A 13850-nucleotide genomic window follows, 5' to 3' on the forward strand; every position below is an offset into this window, starting at 1 on the left:
TGTCAGCACCATCTTATCTGCCTGAGATAGCTTCTGATCTTCAGATTACATTACTTGCATCTTACTTTTTATATGATTGCCTTCAATGTACCAGCTAGCATGTAAAATCCAATAATCATTTTATAAATACTAACCCCATATTTTATTTTTTTAAGGGCAGAAACCTGTTCATTTAGAATATATAAAGGTATAACTCAAACTTATTTCAATGTAAACACTTAAAGTTAGTTTCTTAGGTTGTTCTGGAACATCAAAAAACATTTTTGTTCTGCTAACTGGTAAGATCTTGTCTCACAGAATCACAGAATGGCCAGGGTTGGAAGGGAACCTCAAGGATCATGAATCTCCAATCCCCCTGCCACAGGCAGGGCCACCAACCTCCCCATTTAATACTAGACCAGGCTGCCCATGGCCCCATCCAATCTGGCCTTGAATACCTCTAGGTGTCCTAACACAACCTCTCTGGGCAGCCTGTTCCAGCACCTCACCACTCTCTCTGTAAAGAACTTTCTCCTGACATCCAACCTAAATCTTCCCTCCCTCAACTTAAAACCATTTTCCCTTGTCCTGCAGTTATCTACCCTTCCAAATTGTTGATTCCCCTCCTGTTTGTAGGCTCCCTTTAGGTACTGAAAGGCTGCAGTGAGGTTACCCTGAAGCCTTTTTTTCTCCAGGCTGAACAAGCCCAGCTCCCTCAGCCTGTCTTCATAGGAGAGGTGCTCCAGTCCCCTGATCATCTTTGTGGCTCTCCTCTGGACCCTCTCCAACAACTCCCTGTCTTTCTTGTATGGGGGCTCCCGAGCTGGACGCAGTACTCCAGATGGTGCCTCACAAGGGCAGAGTAGAGAGGGACAATCACCTCCCTGTCCCTGCTGGCCACCCCTCTTCTGATGGAGCCAAGGATACCATTTGCTTTTCGAGCTGCAAGAGCACACTGCTGGCTCATGTTAAATTTTTCATCCATCAGGACCTTCAGGTCCTTCTCTGCAGGGCTGCTCTCAAGGACTGCTGTTTCCAGTCTGTATGGATGCCTGGGATTCCTCTGGCCCAAGTGCAAAACCTTGCACTTTGCTGTTAGGTTCACCCAGGCCCACCTTTCTAGCCTGTTGAGGTCCCTCTGAATGGCTTCCCTACCTTCCACCGTGTCAACTGCACCACTCAGCTTGGTGTCGTCAGCAAACTTGCTGAGGATGCACTCAATTCTGTCATCGATGTCATTGATAAAGATGTTAAAGAGCATCAGACTCAAGACAGACCCCTGGGGGATGCCGCTCGTTACCAGCCTCCACCTGGACATAGAACCATTGCTGACCACCCTCTGTCTGCGGCCTTTCAACCAATTTCTTATCTAGCCAGTGGTTTCCTTCATCTCCAAGTCTTTACTTGTTATCTTCACTAGGATCTCTTTGGATTCTGAGAGCACTAGGAAGATACATTGCCACAACTTTATGAAGTCTTCAACAGAGCATAAAGCACACCATGCTTCTAATCTTTCTTCAATTGGGAAATGAAGTCCATGAAAGATCTTCATTTGCATATTAGTCAGAAGACTCCACTTAAAATCACTGCATTAAAGGAAACAAATAAAGGAAAAAAGAAAGCAACATTCTCCACTCCTTCTCACCCCACAGAAATATGCACAAAGAAAGCAATTTGAGTTAACTGAAATGTTCCCAAAACTCAGTACTGGATAACTGGTATTTGGTTCCCTTCGCAGCAAAGAAAGCAAGTTCAGCTCCAACCAGCTGAGGCATATTCCAATCCTAAAGGGTACGCAGTTTCTACTTCTCATCCTAGAAAAGCTCTAGTGAGATAGAAACTGTAAGAGTTGTAATGGACCCTTAAATATAATCTAATCCAACTCCCCTACGATGAATAGGGACATCTGATTCAGGTCGGATATCAGGAAAAACTTATTTTCTGAAAAAATGGTCAGGCACTGGAACAGGCTGCCCAAGGAATTAGTTGAATCACCATGCTTGAGGTGTTTATGAAATGTTTAGATGTACTAAGGGAATGTTTTAGAGGTGGTACGTAGATGGTAGGACTGGGCATTCTTAGAAGTCTTTCCAACCTTCATGATTCTATGATATGCAGATGATAGGGCATAAACCACTTCTCTGGGTGCCCTGTTTCAGTATCTCACCATCCTTATTGTAAAAAACTTCTTTCTTATATCCACTCTAAATCTCCTCTACTTTAGCTTGAACTCATTTATTCTTGTTCTGACACAGCAGATCCTGCTAAAAAGTCTGTCCCCTTCTTTCTTTATAGTCTTCCTTTCGATATAGAAAGGCCACTGTCGGGTCTCCCCAGAGCCTTCTCTTCCCCAGGCTGAACGTGCTCAGATCTCTCAGCTTGTCCTCTCAAGGGAGGTGTTCCATCCCTTGAACAATATTTGAGTTCTCCTTCTGGACACATTTCAACAGAACCACCTCTCTTCTGCACTGAGGATTCCACATCTGGATGCAGTACTCCTGGTGCAGTCTCACCAGCACAGGATAGAGGGGGAGGATCACCTCCCTCAGTCTGCTGATCACGCTTCTTTTGATGCAGCCTAGAATTGGCTTTCTGGGCTGTAAAGCACATTGTTGGCTCATATCCAGCTTTCCATGTTTTCCAAGGAGTGAATTGTGGGTAGGAACATACATTTAGGCATGATGCAGAAAGCTAGCACAGAAATGCAGAAAGCTAAACAGAATGGCCTTTGTTTGAATCACAATATACTACATCTACACCTAGTACACATTCAGTACTTTCCTAGTAATCTAGGCAGTATGCAAGAACATACAGACTTAAACATATACCAAGAAACACTCTGACAAATAGTTATGGTGCCACAGAAAAAAAATATGCACTCTATATCAAAACACTGTAGCTCACCCTTGTTATGGCTGAGGATGGATAATCCTCATAAATATTCTGAAAAGCAGTATAAATACTTTTCATCATTCCTAGGCTGTATTAGTGGCAAGAACATTATTAAGCTGAATCTCTTCTACTTTTTCTGAGACATTCACCACTCTAAAAAACAGCAGGAGGAAAATAATTTTATTCCCTGAAAGTCTAAACAGCATTAGCAGGAAATAAAAGAGAGATTTTTAGCATGAATGTAGCTGATTCCTTTCCTTTCGTATGTGTACCAGTGTCAACAGTTAAACATCAGATCATCCTGGTCTCACTGGTATTAGAAAGCAAAGCATCTAGCAAGTGAAAGTGAAAAAGATCTTTATTTTAGACAAACATTGGGTGTTTATGTTTTCATTAATGAATGTATTCATGTGCAAATTTCCTTGGTTTTTTTTTTTTGTTTTTGTTTTTTTTTTTTTGAGAGAGAGAGAGAGAGAGAGAGAGAAATGAAAGAAGGAAAGAGGAAGAGAAGAGAGAAAGGGAGAGAGGAAAGAAACAGGGAGGGATGGAGGGAGGAAGGAGGGAGGGAGGGAAGGAGAGAAGGGAGGGAGGGAGGGAGGGAGGGAGGGAGGGAGGGAGGGAGGGAGGGAGGGAGGGAGGGAGGGAAGGAGAGAAGGGAGGGAGGGGAGGAGAGAGGGGAGGAGAGAAGGGAGGGAGGGAGGAAAGGAGGAAAGGAGAGAAGGAAAGGAGAGAAGGAAAGGAGAGAAGGAAGGAGGGAGGGAGAGAAGGGAGGGAGAGAAGGGAGGGAGGGAGGGAGGAAAGGAGAGAAGGAAAGGAGAGAAGGAAAGGAGAGAAGGAAGGAGGGAGGGAGGGAGAGAAGGGAGGGAGAGAAGGGAGGGAGGGAGAGAAGGAGGGAGAGAAGGAGGGAGGGTAGACAGAGAAGATTGATTCACAAGCAGATGCCATTTCAGGGTACTCTAGAATGATGTAGCTTCCTGCAAGCCCATGCACTGACAGCACCAGAAATCAGGGACGAATTACGTAGTCCAAGGCAGGCAAAGGGGAGCAGTTATGTCGTTAGCCATTCTGCAGGCTTACAAAAGCCTGGAGGACCACCTTGACTGCCACTTTATTGCTGCCTGCCAACACCATGGCAGCTGAGCTCCAAAGGTCAAAATGATGGGAGGAGATGTAAAAGGGCTTCCTATATCATTTTGGCATTTGTCATCTTCTCAGTTCACTGAGCATTCTTCAGTCCTCCAAAGAGATTAGGAAGGAGTCTAAGCTCTCTCCTTAGTTCTGTCTTCTGGTGTTATTTTTTTCCTTCTTTCTTTCTTTATTTTATTTTATTTTATTTTATTTTATTTTATTTTATTTTATTTTATTTTATTTTATTTTATTTTTATTATAGCCACAGAGACTGCACATTCAATAATCCATTTTCCCAGTTGTTTCAAGCCTTCCTCTTATGTCTCTAAAAATTTTCTTTGTATTTGGAACTTCATTAAAAACAGGATGACCTTAATATATAGATTTTACATCATTTTTATTTATGACAGTGCTATAGGAGTTAATACCTACGCAAGCTTTAAGCACTATTTCTATGTAATAAAAACAAGGTTATAAATAAAAATAAAAGTAGCTATCATCTCTCAAACAAATCAACCAAAAGTTAATCAATACCATGCTTGTATTTCCTGAAATACTAGAAATTTTGAAGCATTAAGATTCCTGAGGCATTATGCACAAGAATAAAGACAATGCATCTATAGCCATAATACCAGCAGTATCTTCTATATATCTTCCCTAATATAACCTGCTGTCTCCTTTGTTTCTTTGACCACCATGGCATATTGAGCAGATGTTCTTATTGAGCTTTCTCCTGTGAGGCAAAGGTCTTTCTCTGGAGTGATTACAGCTAATTTATAACTCATCAAGGTATATAAAAAATTCAGATGGTTCTTCCCAGTGATAAGAGAGCCTCAAGAAGTGATGCCTTTGGAATTCAGCTGAGATCAGAACTAGGATTATCTGATATTTCAGTACCATGTTGCCAGCAGGTGTTTAATATTTTTATATACGCCATTTGGCCTCACAAGACCAACAGGATTTCACTTTGCTGTTCTAACTGCATAGACTTACAGTTTGGTTTTTTAGTATCTCAAGGTTAGTCATTCTCCCTCAGGATCTGTTCAATCTAGACTGACATCACTTCCTTACCTATCTACAAAGATAAACTAGAACTGAGCCATTTAAAGTGCTGGCAGTTCTGCAAATAAATTTTAAGTCATGTTGAAAGAAAAAAAACAAAGTATTCTGTTTCATGTAAATCTTGAATATATTAAAGCCCAGCTATTAGGAAAAGTAATGGAAACCATAGCATGAGCTTTATGGTGCTACATAAGCTTCTTCTAGATTCATAGAATCATAGTATGACTTGGGTTGGAAGGGTCTTCAAGGATCAAGTTCCAACCCTCCCTGCTACAGACACGGTTACCAATTGCTAGATCAAGCATTAGATCAGATTGCCGAAGGCTCCATCTAACCTAGCCTTAAACACCTTCAAGGACAGGGCATCCACAACCTCTCTGGTGATATTCCAGCATCTTATAAAGAGAAAAAGATGCGGTTATGAAACACAGTCAATTCTGTGAAAATAGCAGATGCCTGAAAGTGCTTTCATTTAAAAAAAAAAAAAAAAAAAAAAAAAAAAGACATAATTATTGTAGTTTGCTTTGGTTTGAACATAAGCATGTGCCTTGAATCAGTGTATGAAAGAGCTCCTACAACGCAGCAGAGCTGACAAATTCGGAATTCATAGAACAGGATGGCAGACAGGCAGCAATGGGCATCACAAGGAAAACTCAGCAGACTGGGAAAGCAGTTCTTGGCTGACAGATTTAGCATATCTTGTGCAGTAGGGAAGGAGATCGAGACCAGTGCTCAGTGAAAGCTGAACTAGCACAGTGTCTTATGAAAAAATAAGGCTCTGTTTCAAATAACTTTCACTTCTCACATCACTCAGCAGTTCTTTGCCTGGTGCTTTAGTCTTGGCTGCAGGTAAAAAAAATTCAGGTTCCCCATATGCCTGCACATGATGAACCACTACACTCTAACTGGAACTCTGTCCTTGCCATATCAGTTCCATGCTGCGTAAATAATTAAACATCTGCCAACATGAACACTAGCACTCAGATGACTCATCCAAATACTAGGTGAGTCAGACAAGTTTTTTATCTCTCAATAACAACTAATATGACTGGAAAACAGAGACAGATTCACATCTGGCTGCATGCTGTGTTGATGGATTTAGCAGGACTTATCAATGTGCTCTGTGATTATTCTGTCAGTGTAATGATTCTTTTTTCCACAAAATACTCAAGTAGTTAGCAAGAACAGACAAGTGGCTGTGTCAGTGGTGGTGAGAACACTTGACTGGGAGGTATGAAGGCCTAATTATTTATTCAGAGCAGTGGAGTTTCAATAGGAGACCTGAGAAGACTCCTCTGTTTTCCTCTTCCTCCAAAATACCCAACAGATATTAATTAGACAAATGAAGGATCATGTCCCTCAGGAAACAAGAATCCTGAATTTAAGTGGTTGCTCTAACCCTACTTAGATAAAGGGGCATTTTCACCTGTTGATTTTAATATATAGTTTTCTCTTAATTGTATAAGAAATGTTTGCATTGAATAAAGTTATTTTTGTAAACAAGAAAAAAAAAAAAAGGCACAAATTATGGTTTCGTTCACCATAACTTTTTTTTTTCTCAGATACTCATCTTAGAAGTCTTCACTGCTCTTACCTTCACTCTAATTTAAAGTAGCAAAACTGGTTCAGAATTACTAGGAAAATTAAAAACTGCTAACACATCTGCTATGTAATTTACAATCAAGAAAATTATTTTCTGACACAGGCAATCAACCAGAACACTTTTTAAAACTCATGTTATCTACATGAGATAGATCAACAGCACATACATGGAAATTGGAGAACTGTGGGATCAGCTGGTGAAACGTGTGGGAAAAATTGGACCCAGTGTTAAAACCATTCCGAGCAACTGCAAAGCAGGATTCCAGGAATTGAAGAAAAGGTCATTGATAATGCCTGTGAAAAGCCATGCAAATGTTAGAGATCATTTTTAAGCTGCACTATATAAGAAGTGCTTCTATTTCATTTGAAAAAAAATGTTATCAAAGTGACAGAGGATGTGCCTATGTTCAGTATTTCCAATAATATGCAATCTGAAAAAAGAAAAAAAAAAAACCCTTCATTTATTCCTGGTAAACATCAGCACTGCATCAGAAAAAGGACCTTATCACACTGAAAGGAAATCAGACAGCAAAAAGATCTGGGAGAGTGACTAGGAGAGATTAAGACTGGTGATGCAGTAAGACTCCACAAACATTCACTGTAAATATGTGTCCACAGAGGAAGAGGAGTAGCAGCTTAAGGGAAACTAAACAGAGAAGAAGAAATGCCAAGAAAATCATTCTGACAGTTAATAGGTGCCCTCTCACCATTTAGTAATTGCTCACCATTATTTTTCAGCACGCCCTTCAGAGTGAATTTAAACAAATACCTGAACTTGGAAAAATTACTGTCTAAAACTAATTATTGTTCAAAACAAAGCAGGAACTTAACCATTATTTGGAATTTCTCACAAGACATAGGAGCACTTCAGTCACTGATATAACACACTTCTTCAACAAAAATTATTCAACTGGTTCAACCTTACATTCTCCCATTGTCTACCCGGAGAGTATGCCTATGCTACTGACAGATGTGCAGTGCTGCACTACCTACACAATCACAGAATGTGCCAGTTCAGCTGCTGTAAAATCTAACCAGATAGCTCTGTCGAAGTATAATTACCTCCACAATTCAGAATTCTTAAAGAGTTTTTTTGCTAATTAACAGTGACTGCTCAACTAATCATGACCTCTCACTCATCGCTAATGGAAAGAACTACCTCAACAAACATTTCCACTGCACTGCAGCGTGACTACACCTTCAAATGCACAAACACAAGTTAAGAATGCAGCCCTCAATTTTATTCACTGCAAATAAGAACTTTTAGCTTTCATTGAGAGACCTTCACTTCCTCTTGAGTTTTTCTCAGTGTATCATATCATAAGAACTAACTCCAACATCATCAGAAGGGTCATGGAACAGGAACACAATAGGCAACTCTGCCACACAGTGTCTGACATATAGCTATATAGCTATAGAGATATGAAGCAAAAAGTCATATGATATATAGCATCTACACGTTCACTAAGAAATATAAATTTCAGGTAAGGTTTATCAACTCAGGAAATATCACTCCTATCTGGAAATCGTATTAGCACCTAGGCATCTTGTTTTTTTCAAACCAGGTAACAGTTAAGTTCTCATCTACCTTCTTATGTTTCTCAGAACATGTGGTCAAGGCCAAATAGTTTTAGAATAGTTTAGAATAGTTTTAGTTTACTTTCACAAATGCAGAGACAGTATGTTTTTTATTATTAATGTGTAAATGTGATGGGGCATATTTTTTTTTAAACTGCATTCAACTATTAAGGCTACAAGTTGGAAAATGTATTCAGACTGTTTGCCTTGTTCTTGTTGAAGTCACTAGGCCTGCTTGTGAAAGAATCTCTTGGTGTCAACAGTTTTCTCAGTATGAACCTATGTAGCTGTCAAGAAAGATATATCCCGCTAAAAAAGGTGAATATCCATCTAATCTTAGTAATCCTGTACAACTTGTTCTTTTCAACTTGAAAGCCTGACACCAAGAATGCAACTATTTTATAAGCTTACGTTTAATAATATTTATCAAACATTTAAAAATAACAAGAACAGTTCTTCTATTATCTTAAAAGCTAACAGAAATGTATAAATAGGGGATACTTTTCTTAGGGTGAAGGCAAGTTCCAAATCAACAGTAAAGATACTTAGAATAAAACTCACTGAAGCCAATACCAAATTCTGGCTTTCTGTTACTTAATTTAAGTAGCCTGAAAGATACTTCTCATTCCCTCTGCATAACATATCATTACATCTATTTAGGGTATATATCACCAGTTGTGTATCCTCAGGTTTCCACCTACCAGCAAACGACACTACTTCTTACTCTACTGTGAATTAGCACAAACCTATGAATAGATAGGTATACTTGCTGGCATATTCTGTATTATATGTTTATAATTGCACTGTAAAAGAAAAAAAGTCACTGCAGATGTACAAATCTATTTCTTAATAAAAAAATACCAACCTTAGTCTGCAGGGAATGCAGAAATTTTAGATGTGCATAAATACTGATTTTTTTTTCTTGCTTGGATTCTGAGCTGCCTATAAACTTCAATAATCCAGCTGCTACTTAGCATCTCCTGAATATGTTTTTGTTAAACAATATAATTTTCTGAGTCTCAGAAATAAAAATTAATGAACAACTTCCTCCATTTTTTTCTTTAGGTTCTTTCTTTAGAAGAATCCTAAATTCAGTATCTAGAAACCTACTTCTTTCAATTGACCTTCTGTACAGTGCATTGCATGAAAGCTTTAATCTGCGTGGTTCGTCTGCTTATACAAAGAAAATAATGTAATTTAAATAACATTCATAAAATAATTTTAAATTAGGTAATGTTACTTTCTTTGTTCATCCTCATCTTCCGTGACAAAGAGATGTCTCCACCACTGGAAAGAAATATAATTTCATTGGCAAATGACTTCAGTTATGCCCTTCTGTTGTGAAGGTGCTCACAAAAATGTTCAGAGGGCTGAAAAACACATTATTTAATCTCTGTTGGAATTATCTAACAAAATAATGCACAAAGAACTGGATAAAAAGATACTAGCTTCATCTAAAAATTAGCTTACAACACAGGAAAGGACTAAATAAAGACTGTTGATTTAAAAAAAGACATGCACACACAAACATATATATACAAATATTTTTAAAAACAACAAGTGAATAAAAAAAAATTCTTCTTAGGTATTTTAGGAGTGAAAAATATTTGTGAACCGTGAAAACCTCACTGTGATTATATATTGTGCTATTTGACATAAAATAGCATAAGACTGTCTTTTATTTTTATTTTTATTTTTTTTTAATCTATGCAGTCGTTATCCTAGCTGGCCAGTTCAGCCAGTTAGCTGTCCACTGTTTGTAGTAAACAGCCACTGGTTCAACTTGAAAAGAGCAAAAATTCTGGAGATAGGAAACCCTTTTCAAATACCTTGATCCTCTTTATAAATCAGAGTAAGGATCCTATGATTAGAATTTTGCAGTTATATCCCAAACTGCTATTTTTATTTAAGTCATCTACAAAAGATAGTTCTACTCATCCTGCCTAATAATCAGCAAACTTTCATCATACATTTTTCTTTTACTGTTTTTCATGCATCTATCTCTGCTTCCCTTTTTCTAGCTTCTACAAAGAGCTTTTTAAACAGATATGCTCTCACACTGCTAAGGATATATTTGTATTTTCATTTGCATTTGTTGCAAAAATATGGGGAACTGGGTTAACTAAAAGACTGTTACTATACAAGGCATGATTTTTAGTAATGTGGCATAGACAACAACTGTAAAATTTCACCATTCCAAAAACATTTGCCGCTCCTTCTCATGCGAATGGTTTCATAGATTATTATTTGGCATTTAGGCAGGTGATCTTAATTTCATCTCTAGTGAATAAGATTTTCTGCTATTTAAACAGTTTGCCTTAAATAACCATCTTCATTTAAAAGGAAAAGATGAAAACCTTTGGTCTCTTCAAGACCATTTCTAGTTAAGTTCAGAAGATACATTTCCATACGAAAAGTCAAATCAACATTTTCTTATTATATTGATTTTCCACCAACAATAACTACAAAGATTCTCAATCCTTCCAAAAAGAAAAAAGGATCAAAGTCGTCATATTTTTATAACCAATGAATATTTTCCATATCAAGTACTTCAACAACTGACAAAATAACAGTTTGCAAAATTTAAAATCCAGTGGAAAATACACTCCAATATACAAATGCTGCACTTCTAAATATTTAAAATGATTAAATTCTTGGCAGCCTTATCTTTTCCACTTATATATTTGCAGTGACATCACTTCCACAATATTAATGTCAGACAGAAATCAAAAGACAGTATCATCAATGATTCACAGAGCCTTATCATAAGTTAATTTTTTTTTTTTTTTTTTTTTTTTGGTAGCAATTTCTGTAAAGATAAGTAAAGAACAAGTAGATCCAGCTTTCTCTTTTGTGCTAGTTAGTTCAGCCACAATGACCAAGTCCTTCACAGAGGATTATCAGATTATCTGTATGGGCATACATGTTATTGTGGTTTAACATGAAAGGCGGCTCAGCACCACGCAGCTGTTTGCTCACTTCCCCCCCTTCCTGTCCACAGTTGGACTAGGGTGAAGTGGAAACAAAGCAGAACTTGTGAGTTGAGATAAAAACTATTTACTAGGAAGGAAAACTGTAAGAGTAAAAAAATAGAAGAGTGATAACAACAGTATATACACAACACAACCACTTGCCTCCCATTGACCAATGCCCAGGTAACAATACAATTGTCCATTGATGAATGCACAGCTACAAACACATCTCACTACCCATCAATCAACATACAACCAATCTCCAGCAGTGGCCCAGCCCAACTCCTTGGGGCTTTATGACCTTCTGCATGATGTCATGTGGTTTGGAATAACCCCTTCCCAATTCAGGCCAGATATCCTGGCTCTAACCACCATGCCCCCTTGCCACTGCGCCATAATGGTGGTGAACTTTTCCCACTGAGTGGCCTGGGTGTGCACCCCTCACTCAGCAACAATCAAAATATTGGTGTGCTATTAACACTGCTGAAACCTGGACACACATGCTGAAATAACAAATTTTAAGTCTAACACTTTCAAAAAAAATACTGTGAGAGCCACCTGTACCAGTAAAAACACTGCTATCAAAAAGGGATATTCTATTATAGCAAAAGAGTGGGACAGAAAACTTCCAGCAGAATATGATTTAATAGACTCAAAAGACAAAGTGAATACTCTGTAGTGAATCGTGTAATCTATAATTTTCCAGCAGCACACAAATAACTTCTACAGACTCCTGTGCATGGCAGCAGATTCTGAATTCCCTGAAAAGCTCAACAAGTCATTGTTATACTGTTACCTCAGGACACTTGCCTATACAAACTGCCCCAAGACAATTCTTTAAAGCAGAAAAACAAATGGTTGCCACTTTCTTCTCTTTCACCAGCTCACTGACTATCAGTCAAACTACTTGTAGAAACTACTCTTCAATAGTGTGGACATAAAAGCATTAGTAGACTTCAGTACCACAACTGGAAGCAAAGCCTTCTGAAATATACAAGTGGTAAACCCTTTCAAATAGTTTCTCAGAATATGCATTTTTAAATATTAACCTCTCACTTGAGACGTGTTCCAGGAGATATCACAAGGAGTACTTAAAGAAATATGAAAGTGATAGCGAAGTCCTTTTTGGTTATTAGGGCATTATCCCAGCTCTTACTAGAGTAAGGAAGCTACAATCAAGATGATCCTTATTAAAATAAACTACTGCCAGAATATGAATTTAAGCCTAAATACTAACAATATCATATTGTCAGCAAATGAAATATATTAGCTGAAAACTGCTGCACTTGATTTAAGGTCTTATCGGGCAAAATGAGAAAAGAGGTCACGCTGGACCTTCAGGGAATCTGTTCTTACAGAAGTTTTAATTTTGTTCACAACCCCTGGGAAGCAAAAATAATGAATTGCCTTGCTCAGAGATGTAAGAGGTGTACCACTCTCACACTGACAGCATTACAGTTCATATTACCTCATCTATCTACAGGAAATATTCAGCTGAAATAAGGAGCAAAATAATTGGGACTAGCCAGTATGCTGCTTCACTCACATTAGAATTCTCACTTCAGTGGAACTGCTGATCTGAGTGAGTGTTGATAATTGCCCACAGTAAGTGTCATATCACTTCACAGAATCACAGAATCACAGAATCGTAGGGGTTGGAAGGGACCTCCAGAGGTCATCGAGTCCAACCCCCCTGCCAAAGCAGGTTCCCTACACCAGGTCGCACAAGTAGGCGTCCAGGCGGGTCTTGAATATCTCCAGAGAAGGAGACTCCGCAACCTCCCTGGGCAGCCTGTTCCAGTGCTCCGTCACCCTCACCATAAAGAAGTTCTTGCTCACATTTGTGCAGAACTTCCTGTGCTCCAGTTTTCGGCCGTTTCCCCTTGTCCTGTCTCCACACACTGCTGAAAACAGTCTGGCCTCGCCACTCTGCCCCCCACACCTTAGATATTTATAGACCCGGATCCGGTCTCCTCTCAGTCTTCTCAAGGCTAAACAGACCCAGCTCGCTCAGCCTTTCCTCATAGCAGAGATGCTCCAGGCCCTTCACCATCTTTGTGGCCCTCCACTGGACTCTTTCCAAGAGATGTCTGTCTTTTTTGTACTGGGGAGCCCAGAACTGGACACAGTACTCCAGATAAGGCCTTACTGGGGCAGAGTAGACCTGCTGACCACGCTCTTTTTAATGCACCCCAGAATGCCATTGGCCCTCTTGGCCACAATGGCACACTGCTGGCTCATGGCCAACCTGTCGTCCACCAGGACACCCAGGTCCCTCTCCGCAGAGCTCCTCTCCAGCAGTTCATCCCCCAACCTGTACCGGTGCATGTGATTATTCCTCCCCAGATGCAAGACTCTACACTTGCTTTTGTTAAACCTCATCTGGTTTCTTTCTGCCCAGCTCTCCAGTCTGTCCAGGTCTTGCTGAATGGCAGCACAGCCTTCAGGCATGTCAGCCAATCCTCCCAATTTCATATCTATTTATGCCTCTTGTTTAAGTAAAATGCAAGAGGGACAGGTTTTGCATGTTTTAAGTGTTATAGAGTATCTCCTTACATAACATGGAAGCAGTAAAAAGAGAGAGACATACATTCTTCAAAAAAGGACTTTTTGGGTCAGTTACTGTCTATAACTTGC

Source organism: Phasianus colchicus, chromosome Z (genome assembly GCF_987193195.1).
Source record: "Phasianus colchicus chromosome Z, bPhaCol1.hap1.1, whole genome shotgun sequence".
Classification (NCBI taxonomy): Eukaryota; Metazoa; Chordata; class Aves; order Galliformes; family Phasianidae; genus Phasianus; species Phasianus colchicus.